This window comes from Triticum dicoccoides, chromosome 1A (genome assembly GCF_002162155.2).
Source record: "Triticum dicoccoides isolate Atlit2015 ecotype Zavitan chromosome 1A, WEW_v2.0, whole genome shotgun sequence".
In the NCBI taxonomy this organism is placed as follows: domain Eukaryota; kingdom Viridiplantae; phylum Streptophyta; class Magnoliopsida; order Poales; family Poaceae; genus Triticum; species Triticum dicoccoides.
This window is the reverse complement of record NC_041380.1, coordinates 606,409,642-606,424,839: the sequence shown is the minus strand read 5'-3', so window position 1 is coordinate 606,424,839 and position 15,198 is coordinate 606,409,642.

Genomic DNA, 15,198 nt, shown 5'->3' with positions numbered 1-15,198 from the left:
TATATATCAGGATCTTTCCAACACATAGCGCTTGCCAAAGGATAAAGTGTAAAAAGGAAAGGTGAAGATCACCATGACTCTTGTATAAGGTATAAGACAAAAATAAAAGATAGGCCCTTCACAGAGGGAAGCGGAGGTTGTCATGTGCTTTTATGGTTGGATGCACAAAATCTTAATGCAAAAGAACATCATTTTATATTGCCACTTGTGATAGGGACCTTTATTATGCAGTCCGTCGCTTTTATTTCTTCCATATCACAAGCTCATATAAAGCTTATTTTCTCCACACTAATAGATCATATATATTTAGAGAGCAATTTTTATTCCTTGCAACAATGACAACTTACTTGAAGGATCTTATTAAATCCATAGGTAGATATGGTGGACTCTCATGGCAAAACTGGGTTTAAGGATATTTGTAAGCACAAGTAGTATCTCTACTTGGTGCAAAGAATTTGGCTAGCATGAGGGGGAAAGGCAAGCTCAACATGTTTGATGATCCATGACAATATAATTTATTTTGGATATAAGAAAACATAACCCATTAAATTGTCTTCCTTGTCCAACATCAACTTTTTAGCATGTCATATTTCAATGAGTGCTCACAATCATAAAAGATGTCCAAGATAATATATTTATATGTGAAAACATCTCTTTCTTTATTACTTCCTATTAATTGCAACGATGACCAAAACTATGTTTGTCAACTCTCAACAACTTTTATTCATCATTCTCTTTATATGTGAAGTCATTACTCTCCATAAGGTCAATATGATCTATTTATTTCTTTTTATACTTTTCTTTTTCTTTTATTCCCTCAAGATCATAGCAAGATAACCAAGCCCTCGACTCAAGATTTAATCTTTATTATATATAGCTCACAGACTTGATTACATAGATAAGGACCAACACAAAAACTCAAAGCTAGATCATACTAAACTTAATTCTACTAGATCAAGATATAACCAAAAGGATCGAACTAAGAAAAACGGTAAAGATAGAAGTGTGATGGTGATACGATACCGGGGCACCTCCCCCAAGCTTGGCAGTTGCCAAGGGGAGTTCCCATACCCATGTATTTATGTCTCTTTCTTCGGAGGTGGTGATGATGGAGTTGTTGATGATGTAGGCTTGTCCCTTAATTTGCTCTTGAGGATAGAATTTTGCTCCCTTAGGTCATCGATCTCCTGCTGAAGGCTTAATCTCTTTTTGCATAGTTCCTGTTTGTTCTCCTGCAAGAGGCGCAAAGGGATAAACTCGATCTTAGGTTTCTTTGCTCTATTAGGGAGGCTTGACTTTTTGAACTCCACATGCATGTCCCCAGGTTGAGGTAATGTGACTTCATCTTCATCTGAGCTCATCTCCTCCTTTCCCCTAGGTTCATAGTCTTCTTCTTCCTCCATGGTCCAACCATAATGCTCCAAGTCCCCGTAGACCTTAGGGTCTGCAAGGTTATCAGCCACATAGCTTTCTCCCTCCGAATCCTGGGACGACATATTGCTCTAATCTGCGGTAGAAACAACTCAAAACAAAAATAGAGGACTGTGTCGTGGTACAGTCGTCAAAACCTTCGGGAGATTATATAATGAATTTTTACCGACCAAAAGAAGTATCGTGCAAGAAAACGGAGTCCGGAGGGCACATGAGGTGTCCATGAGGCAGGGGGGTGCTCCCAGGGGGGTAGGGCGCGCTCTCCACCCTCGTGGATGCCTCGTGTCCCTTTCGGGCTACTTATTATTTTCCTATTTTCTTAAATATTCCAAACAGAGAAAAATTGCTATTAGAACTATTTTAGAGTCGGTTTACTTACCGTACTACATACCTATTCCTTTTTGGAGTCTGAAACATTCTAGAAAGTGTCCCTTATGTACTCCTCCGGGTTTACGGTGTCAATAACATTGGTTTGAACATTTATGGGATTACCTGAGATATAATGTTTGATTCTTTGACCGTTCACCACCTTCGGATTTGTGCCTTCGAAGTTGTTGAATTTTATGCCACCAGAACGATAGACCTCCTCGATAACATAAGGACCTTCCCATTTAGAGAGGAGTTTTCCTGCAAAAAATCTTAAACGAGAGTTGTATAACAAAACATAATCACCTACATTAAACTCACGCTTTTGTATCCTTTTGTCATGCCATCTTTTAACTTTTTCTTTAAACAGTTTGGCATTCTCATAGGCCTGGATTCTCCACTCATCAAGTGAGCTAATGTCAAATAGTCTCTTCTCACCGGCAAGTTTGAAATCATAATTGAACTCTTTAATGGCCCAATATGCCTTATGTTCTAGTTCGAGAGGTAAGTGACATGCTTTTCCATAAACCATTTTATACGGAGACATACCCATATGATTTTTATATGCAGTTCTATAGGCCCATAATGCATCATCAAGTTTCTTGGACCAATTCTTTCTAGATTTATTAACAGTCTTTTGCAAAATTAATTTAATATCTCTATTACTCAGTTCTACTTGACCACTAGACTGTGGGTGGTATGGAGATGCAATTCTATGATTACGATCATACTTAGCAAGCATTTTACAAAAAGCACCATGAATAAAATGTGAACCACCATCAGTCATTAAGTATCTAGGGACTCCAAACCTCGGAAAAATAACTTCTTTAAGCATTTTAATAAAGGTGTTATGATCAGCAGTACTAGTTGGAATAGCTTCTACCCATTTAGTAACGTAATCAACAACAACTAAAATATGTGTATACCCATTAGAGGAAGGAAACGGTCCCATATAATCAAAGCCCCAAACATCAAATGGTTCAATAACAAGTGAATAGTTCATAGGCATTTCTTGACGTCTACTAATATTGCCAATTCTTTGACATTCATCACAAGACAAGACAAACTTATGGGCATCTACGAAAAGAGTAGGCCAATAAAAATCGGATTGCAATATCTTATGTGCAGTTCTATCTCCAGCGTGGTGTCCTCCATAAGCCTCGGAGTGACACTTGCGTAGGATCTGTTCCCGTTCATGCGCAGGTACACAACGTCTAATAACACCATCTATTCCTTCTTTATAAAGGTGTGGGTCATCCCAGAAGTAATGTCTTAAATCATAGAAAACCCTTTTCTTTTGCTGGTATGTGAAACTAGGTGGTATAAATTTAGCAACAATGTAATTAGCATAATCAGCATACCATGGAGCAGTACGAGAAGCATTTATGACAGCTAATTGTTCATCAGGAAAGCTATCATCAATAGGTAGTGGGCCATGAAGAACATTTTCTAACCTAGATAAGTTGTCTGCAACGGGGTTTTCAGCTCCCTTTCTATCAATAATGTGCAAATCAAATTCTTGTAGCAAGAGAACCCATCTAATAAGTCTAGGTTTAGCATCTTTCTTTTCCATAAGATATTTAATAGCAGCATGATCAGTGTGAACAGTTACTTTAGAATCAACAATATAAGGTTTGAACTTATCACAGGCAAATACAATTGCTAAAAATTGTTTTTCAGTAGTAGCATAATTTCTCTGGGCACTTTCTAGAGTTTTACTAGCATATTGGATAACATTTAATTTCTTATCAACTCTTTGTCCTAGAACAGCACCTCCAGCATAATCACTAGCATCACACATAATTTCAAAGGGTAAATTCCAATCAGGTGGTTGAACAATAGGTGCAGAAATCAAGGCTTTCTTAAGTATTTCAAAAGCTTCTACAAAATCATCATCAAAGACAAAAGGAACATCTTTTTGTAAGAGATTAGTCAGAGGCCTAGAAATTTTTGAGAAGTCTTTAATGAACCTCCTATAAAAACCGGCATGACCAAGGAAACTTCTTATACCTTTAATGTCCTTAGGACACGACATCTTTTCAATAGCATCAACTTTAGCTTTATCAACTTCAATACCTCTTTCAGAAATTTTATGCCCCAAGACAATACCTTCATTAACCATAAAGTGGCACTTCTCCCAATTCAAGACAAGATTAGTTTCTTCACATCTCTGCAAAACTCGATCAAGGTTGCTTAAGCAATCATCAAAAGAAGTTCCGTACACAGAGAAATCATCCATGAAAACCTCAAGAATCTTTTCACAAAAGTCAGAGAATATAGCAGTCATACATCTTTGAAAGGTAGAAGGTGCATTACATAAACCAAAAGGTATACGTCTATAAGCAAATGTACCGGAAGGGCAAGTAAAAGTGGTCTTATCCCGATCCTCTTTCGACACAGTTATTTGAGAGAAACCAGAATAACCGTCTAGAAAGCAAAAATGTGTATGTTTGGATAATCTTTCTAGCATTTGATCAATAGATGGTAAAGGGTAATGATCCTTTCTAGTAGCTTTATTTAATTTGCGGAAATCAATTACCATTCTATAACATGTAACAATTCTTTATGGGATCAATTCATCTTTATCATTAGGAACAACAGTAATACCTCCCTTCTTAGGGACACAATGGACATGACTTACCCACTGACTATCAGCAACAGGATAAATTATACCTGCCTCCAGAAGCCTTAGTATTTCATTTCTTACCACTTCTTTCATCTTAGGATTTAGCCGTCGTTGGTGATCAACAACCGGTTTAGCATCTTTCTCCAATTTTATTTTGTGCTGGCATAGAGTGGGACTAATGCCCTTAAGATCATCAAGAGTATATCCAATAGCAGCACGGTGCTTCTTCGAAGTTTTAAATAATTTCTCTTATTCCCGCTCTGAAAGGTTAGCACTAATAATAACATGATATATCTTCTTTTCATCAAGATAAGATATTTAAAAGTATCACGTAATGGTTTAAGCTCAAACACGGGATCACCCTTGGGTGGAGGAGGATCCCCTAGAATTTCAACAGGCAAGTTGTGTTTCAAAATAGGTCCCTGTTTAAAGAATACTTCATCTATTTCCCTTCTTTCATTCATAAACATATCATTTTCATGGTCTAGCAAATATTGTTCTAAAGGATCATTAGGAGGCACGACAACAGAAGCAAGACCAATAATTTCATCTTTACTAGGCAATTCTTTATCATGGGGTTGTCTACGAAATTTAGCAAAATTAAAATTGTGAGACATATCCCCTAAACCAACAGTAACGATATCCTTTTTGCATTCTATCTTAGCATTAACTGTATTCAAGAAGGGTCTACCAAATATAATGGGACAAAAGTCATCTTGTGGGGAACCAAGAACAAGAACATCAGTAGGATACTTAACTTTCCCACACAAGACTTCAACATCTCTAACAATCTCAATTGGTGAAATAGTATCTCTATTGGCAAGCTTAATTGTAACATCAATACCTTCTATCTCAGCAGGTGCAATATCTGCATAATTTCTTCGTATAAGGAATGAGGTATTGCACTCGCACTAGAACCCATATCACATAAGCCATGATAACAGTGATCTCCTATTTTAACAGAAACAACAGGCATGCCAACAACAGGTCTATGTTTATTTTTAGTACCGGGTCTAGCAATTCTAGCAGCTTCATCACAGAAGTAAATAACATGCCCATCAATATTATCGACCAAGAGATCCTTAACCATAGCAATACTAGGTTCAACTTTAATTTTCTCAGAGGGTGTAGGTGTTCTAGCATTACTCTTACGAACCACAGTTGAAGCTTTAGCATGATCCTTTATTCTAACAGGGAAATGTGGTTTCTCAATATAAGCGGTAGGAACAATAGGATCAACACTATAAGTGATAGTCTTTTCTTCAACTTTAATAGGTTCAACTACTTTTACTTCAATGGGAGGATGATACTTAAACCACTTCTCGTTAGGGAGATCAACATGAGTAGCAAATGATTCACAGAAAGGAGCTACTATCTCAGAGTCTAGTCCATTTTTAGTGCTAAATTCACGAAAAGCATCGGTATCCATTAAAGATTTAACACAATCAAACTTAGGTGTTATACCTGACTCCTTACCTTCTCGAGTTCCCAATCTTCAGAGTTTCGTTTATTTCTTTCCAATAAATCCCATCCGAATTCAATAGTCTTCATCATAAAAGAACCAATACAAGAAGTATCGAGCATGGAGCGATTATTGAGAGAAAGCCGAGCATAAATTTTTTGAATAATAATTTCTCTTGAGAGCTCATGATTGGGGCATGAATATAACATTGACTTAAGCCTCCCCCAAGCTTGAGCGACACTTTCTCCTTCGCGAGGCCAAAAATTGTATATATATAATTACGATCACGATGAACCAGATGCATAGGATAAAACTTCTGATGAAATTCCAATTTCAATCGGTTGTAGTTCCATGATCCAATATCATCACATAGCCTAAACCATGTCAATGCCTTTCCCTTCAAAGATAAAGGGAATACCTTCTTCTTGATAACATCATCGGGCATACCTGCAAGCTTAAATAATCCACAAACTTCATCCACATAGATTAGGTGCATATCGGGATGTAATGTTCCATCTCCTGTAAAAGGATTATCTAGCAGTTTCTCTATCATACCCGAAGGAATTTCAAAGTAAACATTTTCAGTAGGTTGAGGAGCAACTCTTTGCTCTACTAGTCAGGGTGAAGATACCCTGAACAAGCCTCTCAAAGGATTATTTTCCATAGTAACAAGTGACAGTAAATTTCAGCACACTATATAATTTTTTCCTTACCAAATTCCACCTACCAAAGGAGCTTCACTCCCCGGCAACGACACCAGAAAAGAGTCTTGATGACCCACAAGTATAGGGGATCTATCGAAGTCCTTTCGATAAGTAAGAGTATCGAACCCAACGAGGAGCAGAAGGAAATGACAAGCAGTTTTCAGTAAGTTATTCTCTGCAAGCACTGAAATTATCGGTAACAGATAGTTTTGTGATAAGGTAATTCATAACGGGTAACAAGTAACAAAAGTAAACAAGTTGCAGCAAGGTGGCCCAACCCTTTTTGTAGCAAAGGACAAGCCTGGATAAACTCTTATATAAAGGAAAGCGCTCCCAAGGACACATGGGAATTATTGTCAAGCTAGTTTTCATCATGCTCATATGATTCACGTTTGTTACTTTGATAATTTGATATGTGGGTGGACCGGTGCTTGGCTACTGCCCTTCCTTGGACAAGCATCCCACTTAAGATTAACCCCCCTCGCAGGCATCCGCAACTATGAGAGAAGAATTAAGGTAAACCTAACCATAGCATGAAACATATGGATCCAAATCAGCCCCTTACGAAGCAACGCATAAGCTAGGGTTTAAGCTTCTGTCACTCTAGCAACCCATCATCTACTTATTACTTCCCAATGCCTTCCCCTAGGTCCAAACAATGGTGAAATGTCATGTAGTCGACGTTCACATAACACCACTAGAGGAAAGACAACATACATCTCATCAAAATATCAAATGAATACCAAATTCACATGACTACTTATAACAAGACTTCTCCCATGTCCTCAGGAACAAATGTAACTACTCACAAATCATATTCATGTTCATAATCATAGGGGTATTAATGTGCATAAAGGATCTGAACATATAATCTTCCACCGAATAAACCAACTACCATCAACTACAAGGAGTAATCAACACTACTAGCAACCCACAGGTACCAATCTGAGGTTTTGAGACAAAGATCGGATACAAGAGATGAACTAGAGTTTGAGACGAGATGTTGCCGGTGAAGATGTCGATGGATATTGACCCCCTCCGGATGATAGGATCGATGGTGATGATTTCCCCCTCCAGGAGGGATGTTTCCCCGGTAGAATAGCTCCACCGAAGCACTAGATTGGTTCCGTCAAGGTTCCACCTCGAGACGGTGGCGCTTCTCCTGAAAGCTTCCTTCTAATTTTTTCCATGGCAAAAGACACCTTATACCAGAAGATGAGCATCAGAGGGTGTCAGTGTCAAAACCGGCGGATCTCGGGTAGGGGGTCCCGAACTGCGCGTCTAGGCCGGATGGTAACAGGAAGCAGGGGACATGATGTTTTACCCAGGTTCGGGCCCTCTTGATGGAGGTAAAACCCTACATCCTGCTTGATTGATATTGATGATATGGGTAGTACAAGAGTAGATCTACCACGAGATCAGAGAGGCTAAACCCTAGAAGCTAGCCTATGGTATGATTGTTGTTCCTCCTACGGACTAAAACCCTCTAGTTTATATAGGCACCGGAGAGGGCTAGGGTTACACAGAGTCGGTTACAATGGTAGGAGATCTACATATCCGTATTGCCAAGCTTGCCTTCCATGCCAAGGAAAGTCCCTTCCGGACACGGGACGGAGTCTTCAATCTTGTATCTTCATAGTCCAGGAGTCCGGCCGAAGGTATAGTCCGGCTATCTGGACACCCCCTAATCCATGACTCCCTCAGTAGCCCCCGAACCAGGCTTCAATGACGACGAGTCCGGCGCGCAAATTGTCTTCGGCATTGCAAGGCGGGTTCTCCTCCAAATTTCGTGTACCTGTTGAATAGTGTCTGGTTTTTTGTAAATGTAGCACTCCTTGGTTTCTACGCCCAATAATGGCCGTCTTCCACGTGTCAAACGAATATGAAAAGTCAGGGTGTTTTTTTAAATTTACACCCCTAGCCGTGTGAATGAGCCGCCTATTTAAGGGGACGAGGATTTAGATCCAAACCACACCTTCTCCCCTCCGCGAGTATTCATCAGAGCGTATTCGACAGAGGTCCATTCTATCATGGCCGGCCGCAGCTCCTCCTCTCGCCCTTCCAGCCCTCAGCCTGGAGATTGGAAAAGGTGCTCCATCCTGCACAGCGAGCTAGTGACGCTCTAGACCAAGGGATTTCTCCCCCCGGCCTATATGGTCCCGGTTCGAGCCGGACTTGCCACCTATAATGGAGGAGAGCAAGCGGAGAGCGCCCCCAATCCCTCCAAAGGAGAGCGGGTATGCCTTGTCCCTTACTTAATAAGAGGGCTCGGATTTCCAATTCATCCGTTTCTCCAGGGGCTCCTGGAGTTCTATGGCCTCCAGCTGCACAACCTCACGCCTGCCTCCATATTGCATATCACGGGCTTCGTAGCCCTTTGCGAGCTGTTTTTGGGCTGCGAGGCTCATTTTGCGCTGTGGAAAAGGCTATTCCGCCTCGTGCCCCGTTCTAAGAAGGGGTCAACATATCAAGTGGGCGGGGTCGAAGTGTGGCGCATCACCGGGACCGGATATCTATCCGGAACCCCAAAGAAGGCTTCCGAAGACTGGCCTTCGGAATGGTTTTATATAGAGGACGTCCGCTGCCGGATCCTGTCCGGATCGGCCTCCCTGAGTTCGACAGTGCTCCCCTAAAGAAGCGCCTAAGCTGGCGCCCACGGAGCCCTCAGAGGGAAAGTGACAGGGACGTTTTTACCTGATGGGCCGGATAAGATTGTTAGCTCATTCCGGACTGACCATGATCGGGGTCATGGCCGCATGCATCATGCAAGGGGTGCAACCGCTTCAGTATAGAGGCCGCCCCATGTGGAACTTCAACGGGGAGGACGACGTCACCCGCTACGGCCTTAAGGGGCCGGATTCGGCTGCCGCTCTAATAAAGACCTTGTCCGCTTTGTACAAGGGAGAAGAGGAGGAATTTCTCCGCGTCAACCCACAAGGTGGATTTTCTATGTACAATCCTCCAAGTTGGGTAAGTGGACACTTTTACTTGCCCATCCGTTTTATATTCCCATTGTTAAATATTCAGTCTAATGACTTCAACGCAGGAACTGCGCCAGGCTGTTAAAGAAATAAACAGCCCTCCTCCACAACCCGAGGATCCGGGACGTTCCCTCGACCCGGCCTCTCAAGAGGATCCAGACTTATCTGTGGAGCTGATTGATGGGGTGTTTCACCAATTGAGCAAGGACAACGCCTTAGTGGCCATTACGGCCGATTACCCAGGGCTACTGCCAGCCTCACAGGTAACCGAGACCGAAGTCCCACTACTCTGAAAAGGGATCTATCCTCGTGTGTTTTCGATTGCCGTATGACAACCGTGTTTTGCAGGGGAGGTCCTTGAGACGGGAGGCCGAGCCTGCGGCGACTATCCAACGAGGGGCGGCAAGGCCCCGTGGGCTGAAAAGAAGTGCGGTCCAGACTGAGACGCTGGCGCAAAGGTATAGCACGCCATCTTATTCCCAGGTGTTATTCCTTCAAGGCATACTAACACTCGTGCTCTCTTCAGGACGAAGAGACCTCGCCGGACTATGTCCGGAGAGGCTGCCAATCGCGCCTCCACCAGCCAGGCTCCAAAGCCTGGTCCGGAAGCGGAGGCGAACACGAGGCGCGCACCGGACACTCCTCTGACAGAGGATGCGGACAGGCTGTCTGCCACCAATTCTGAGGTGGAGAGTGCCATGAACCACAGGCATCGCCGGACAGTTCTTCGCGCGCTTGTTTCTCCCAAGAGGCATTAGATGCCTTCAATTCGGGAGATGCGTACCTCCGTGCCGCTCAAAATGGTCTAGCCAGAGCCACGGAGAAATATGTAAAAGACATACGGGTAAGAAAATTTTGGTAATTATATATATATACCAGTAGCCCCCGAGACTTGAAACAGTTAGAATAACTGATTTAAGGATCATCTGTTATGCAGGTTCTTACAGAAAAGAATACCCTATTGTCCCAGGAGCTGGAAGAGTGCAAAGCCCAACTTGAGGCCACACTAGCCGCGGCAGGGGAGCCCAAGGAGACCCCCTCTGGTAATATACGCTTCGAAAGATAAGTATTTTGCGAAGTGCGGCATGGGTGCAAATCTGACAAATGAAATTGCAGATGGCGCCGGATTAAATCCGGAAGAGCAACAATTCCGATGCCAGCTGAAGGCTGGTGAGAGTGTGCCGACAAAGGTGAGGCGGGAGAAGAACAATCTCCAAGATGCCAACACCAAGCTGGGCGTTGAACTGAAGGATGTTCGTGCCCAGCTGTTGGACTCCGTGAAGGAGAATCGGCGGCTTCAACCCGACATATATAGTAAGTGCTTAAACGAACTTTTGAAAAAAGAGTTCGGCGAGGAAGTCGACTAACATAGGAGTGTCTGTAGGTATGCTAACAGGTCGTCCTGCAGAGGAAATGCCTGGTTCTACGGGTGACCTTCTTCCCGAGCTCTCACAACTGCACGAGCGAGTTCGGCAGGTGATGCAAAGCGTCGCCCAGGCCTTGTGGCCATCCGTCTCCATGCCCGAAGGCCTTGGAGAGCTTGTAGAGAAGCTGAAGGGAGCGCGGCGGCGCTTCCGATTGTGGAAGATGTCAGCCTGCCGTCAAGGCGCCAGGGAGGCCTGGGCCATGGTGAAGACGTGGTACACGAAGGCTGACCCAAACCACATGGCCGAGGTCGGACCCGTGGGGCCCGATGGGAAGGTGATCCCTGTGAGCTTAGTATACGGCCAAGTAGAATTGGCCGCAAAGTATTCCCAACAGGACTGTAAACTAGACAGCCTGTTAGATGGTATTGAAGAGGAATACAATCAGTCAGATTGACTATGTAATTATAATTGACATGTGTAATGCCTTCTAGCCGGATTGTAGATCGTTTGTCATGGCTGACCTTTTCGCTTCAACCTCGGGACCTGACGGTCCGGAGTGTGTCCGAATACCCTCGCGGTTATATAAGAACCGGGGTATGCATGGAGACCAGGCGTAGGGGTCATTAGTGCTTGAACAGACAAGTGCCCAACTAGTTATGTTATATTACATGGTTAGTAAGAAACATCTTCCAGGGAGAATAGTTCCGTTAGGGGTTCCTTTCCCTAGGAGGCATGCCCTAAAGTGCATGTCCATTCTGTGAAAAGAGACACAGGAAAAACATCTGGGGGCGTATGGATAAATAAGTGAAAAAGATCATCTTTAGTTCACCGACCGAATATTCCCTTAAGAATGCTAGCTTTCGGCTTCACCCAGTCTGAGGTACACATCCGGCTGACCCGGCAGTAACAATCACAGAGGTGCTCCCTTTACCACCTAGCCGAACAATCGGGAATGTAGGGGTCAGCACAGGAGCCAGGCAACCCAGCTTGGCCAAAACTTAAGTCATATCGATGCATATAATGGTGAATAAAAGGTACATGCAGAAGTGTGACACATGTGTTGGGCATGAAGCCCGTATAAATAAGCTTCTGTTTAAAGAAGCCCCCAGGTTTAATGAGCGCGGATAGCGCATCACTTTATGAGCCTTTGAAGGCTATAAGATAAAGAGAGGAGAAGGAGAGAAATGTAAGACAGAAAGTATATAAAAAAATGGACAGAGGAAGGAGATGAACACAGAGTCCGGCGCTAGACATAGAATCTTCGGAGACGGGCTGCGTTCCATGGGTTCGGCTCGAGTCGGTTATCCGATGCATCTCGCAGACGGTACGCTCCACCAGTCAGGACTTGGTCAATTATGAAGGGACCTTCCCACTTGGGCTTGAGTTTGTCGTTTTTCTTGTCCGGCAGGCGTAGAACTAATTCGCCAACGTTGTAATTTTTGGCCCGTACTTCTCTGCTTTGGTATCTTCGAGCCTGCTGTTGATAGAATGCGGAACGGGCTTTTGCCACGTCTCGCTCTTCCTCCAAGGCATCCAAACTATCCTTCCGATCGAGCTCGGCTTCTCTTTCTTCGTACATGCGCACTCGAGTGAGTCATGAATTATGTCGCAGGGCAAAACTGCCTCTGCGCCGTACACCATGAAGAATGGTGTGTATCCGGTGGTGTGATTCGGCATGGTCCGCAGCCCCCAGAGTACGGAGTCGAGCTCCTCTACCCAGTGCGTATTAGATTCCTTAAGGGACTGCACTAATCTGGGTTTGATGCCGCTCATGATAAGACCATTTGCATGTTCGACCTGGCCGTTAGTTTGTGAGTGATAGACGGAAGCATAATCGAGCTTGATGCCCATGTTTTTGCACCAGAGTTTTACCTCATCGGCCGTAAAGTTTGTGCCATTATCAGTGATGATGCTATGGGGGACGCCGTAATAGTGTACAACCCCGAATATAAAGTCTATGACCGGTCCGGATTCGGCTGTCTTAACAGGCTTGGCTTCTATCCATTTGGTGAACTTATCCACCATGACCAGTAAGTATTTTTTCTTGCGGGTTCCGCCTTTAAGGGGTCCAACCATGTCAAGCCCCCAGACCGCGAAGGGCCAAGTGATGGTGATAGTTTGGAGGGCAGTGGGTGGCATATGGCTTTGGTTTGCAAAAAGCTGGCAACCGACGCATCGTTGGACTAAGTCCTGGGCGTCTGCCCGGGCCGTCGGCCAATAAAAGCCTGTACGGAAGGCCTTGCTTACAAGGGACCGAGCTACAGCATGATGACCACCGAGTCTGGCATGAATTTCAGCCAGGAGGTTCCGCCCTTCCTCTTCGGAGATGCACCTTTGAAGGACTCCGGTAGTGCTTTTCTCATGGACTTTATAGGCTTTAGATCGCCGCACTATGCAGTGTGCCTCATTTTGATCCTTGGGGAGTTCCTGCCTAGTAAGGTAGGCGAGGAATGGTTCAGTCCACGGGGTGATGACGGCCATTATTACGTGGGCTGAAGGTGTTATTTCATTGGCAGGGCCTCCAATTATGTCAGAGTGTTCGGTGTCAGGCAGTGCGGTTGGGTTCGGGCTGTTATTCCGATGCGTGCCAGGACATCTGCCGCCTGATTATTTTCCCGGGCTATATGGTGAAATTCGAGCCCTTCGAACCGAGCTGACATTTTCAGGACGACGTTGCGATAAGCTGCCATTTTTGGATCCTTGGCATCAAAGTCTCCATTTATTTGGGATATTGCGAGGTTCGAGTCCCCGCGCACCTCTAGGCGTTGAATGCCCATGGATACTGCCATCCAGAGACCATGTAAAAGGGCCTCATATTCGGCTGCATTGTTGGAGTCTGTGTACGTTATCTGGAGCACGTATTGAACTGTGTCTCCTGTGGGGGACATCAAAACGACGCCGGCCCCTAGACCGGCCAACATTTTGGAGCCGTCGAAGTGCATGACCCAGTTTGAATATGTGTCGTATTCTTTAGGGAGTTCGGCTTCCGTCCATTCTGCGACGAAGTTGGCCAAAACTTGCGACTTGATAGCTCGTCGTGGCTTGTAAGTTATATCGAATGGGAGGAGCTCGATGGCCCATTTTGCAATCCGGCCCGTCGCGTTGCGGTTGTTTATAATATCGTTAAGTGGCACTTCCAAGGCTACTGTTATTGAACACTCTTGAAAGTAGTGTCACAGCTTCCGGGATGCCATAAATACCGCGTACGCAATCTTTTGATAATGCGGGTACGGTGACTTGCATGGAGTAAGGACAGTGGACACATAGTAGACTGACTTTTGAAGGGGGAATTTGTGTCCGTCCGTTTCTCGTTCGACGACGAGCACTGCGCTTACGACCTGATGGGTTGCTGCAATGTATAATAGCATTGGTTCGCCAATGTTTGGCGCGGCCAGGACTGGGTTTGTTGCCAATATGGCCTTTATTTCGTCGAGTCCGGCCGTGGCTGCATCCGTCCACTCGAAGTGTTCGGTGCACCGAAGGAGGCGGTAAAGGGGTAGGGCCTTTTCTCCCAAGCGGGAGATAAAGCGGCTTAGAGCCGCCACGCATCCGGTTAATTTTTGTATTTGTTTGAGGTCCTTCGGGATATCCAATTGTGACAGAGCTCGGATCTTGGCTGGATTTGCTTCAATTCCTCTACCAGATACAATGAAGCCCAAGAGCTTTCCGGCTGGAACACCGAAAACACATTTTTCCGGGCTGAGCTTGATGTCGTATGTTCGGAGGTTATCGAATGTTAGCCTCAAGTCGTCTACTAGAGATTCGGCATGTCTTGTTTTAGCGACCACATCATCTACATATGCCTCCACTGTTTTGCCGATCTGGTTTGCCAGACATGTCTGAATCATGCGCTGATATGTTGTGCCGACGTTTTTGAGCCCGAAGGGCATTGTGTTTAAGCAGAATGGGCCGTATGGTGTGATGAATGCCGTTGCGGCTTGGTCTGACTCTGCCATCTTTATTTGATGGTAGCCGGAGTATGCGTCAAGGAAACACAACAAATCGTGTCCTACGGTAGTGTCAATAATTTGATCGATGCGGGGGAGAGGGAAGGTGTTACGGCATATCTCTCTCAAGGTAGTTTTGGTGATTGATGACAACATGTTTGCGGACTAATCTTGTGCTTTGAATAATTCACAGATTCTCCCCTGGCACGAGACGCCTTCTTCCCCTCGGAGTGTATTTCAAGATGGTGTAGCTCTTTCGTTTCTTTCTCGATGGACTAGTTGCGTAGAGGGCACCATAATATCAAGAGGGGGTC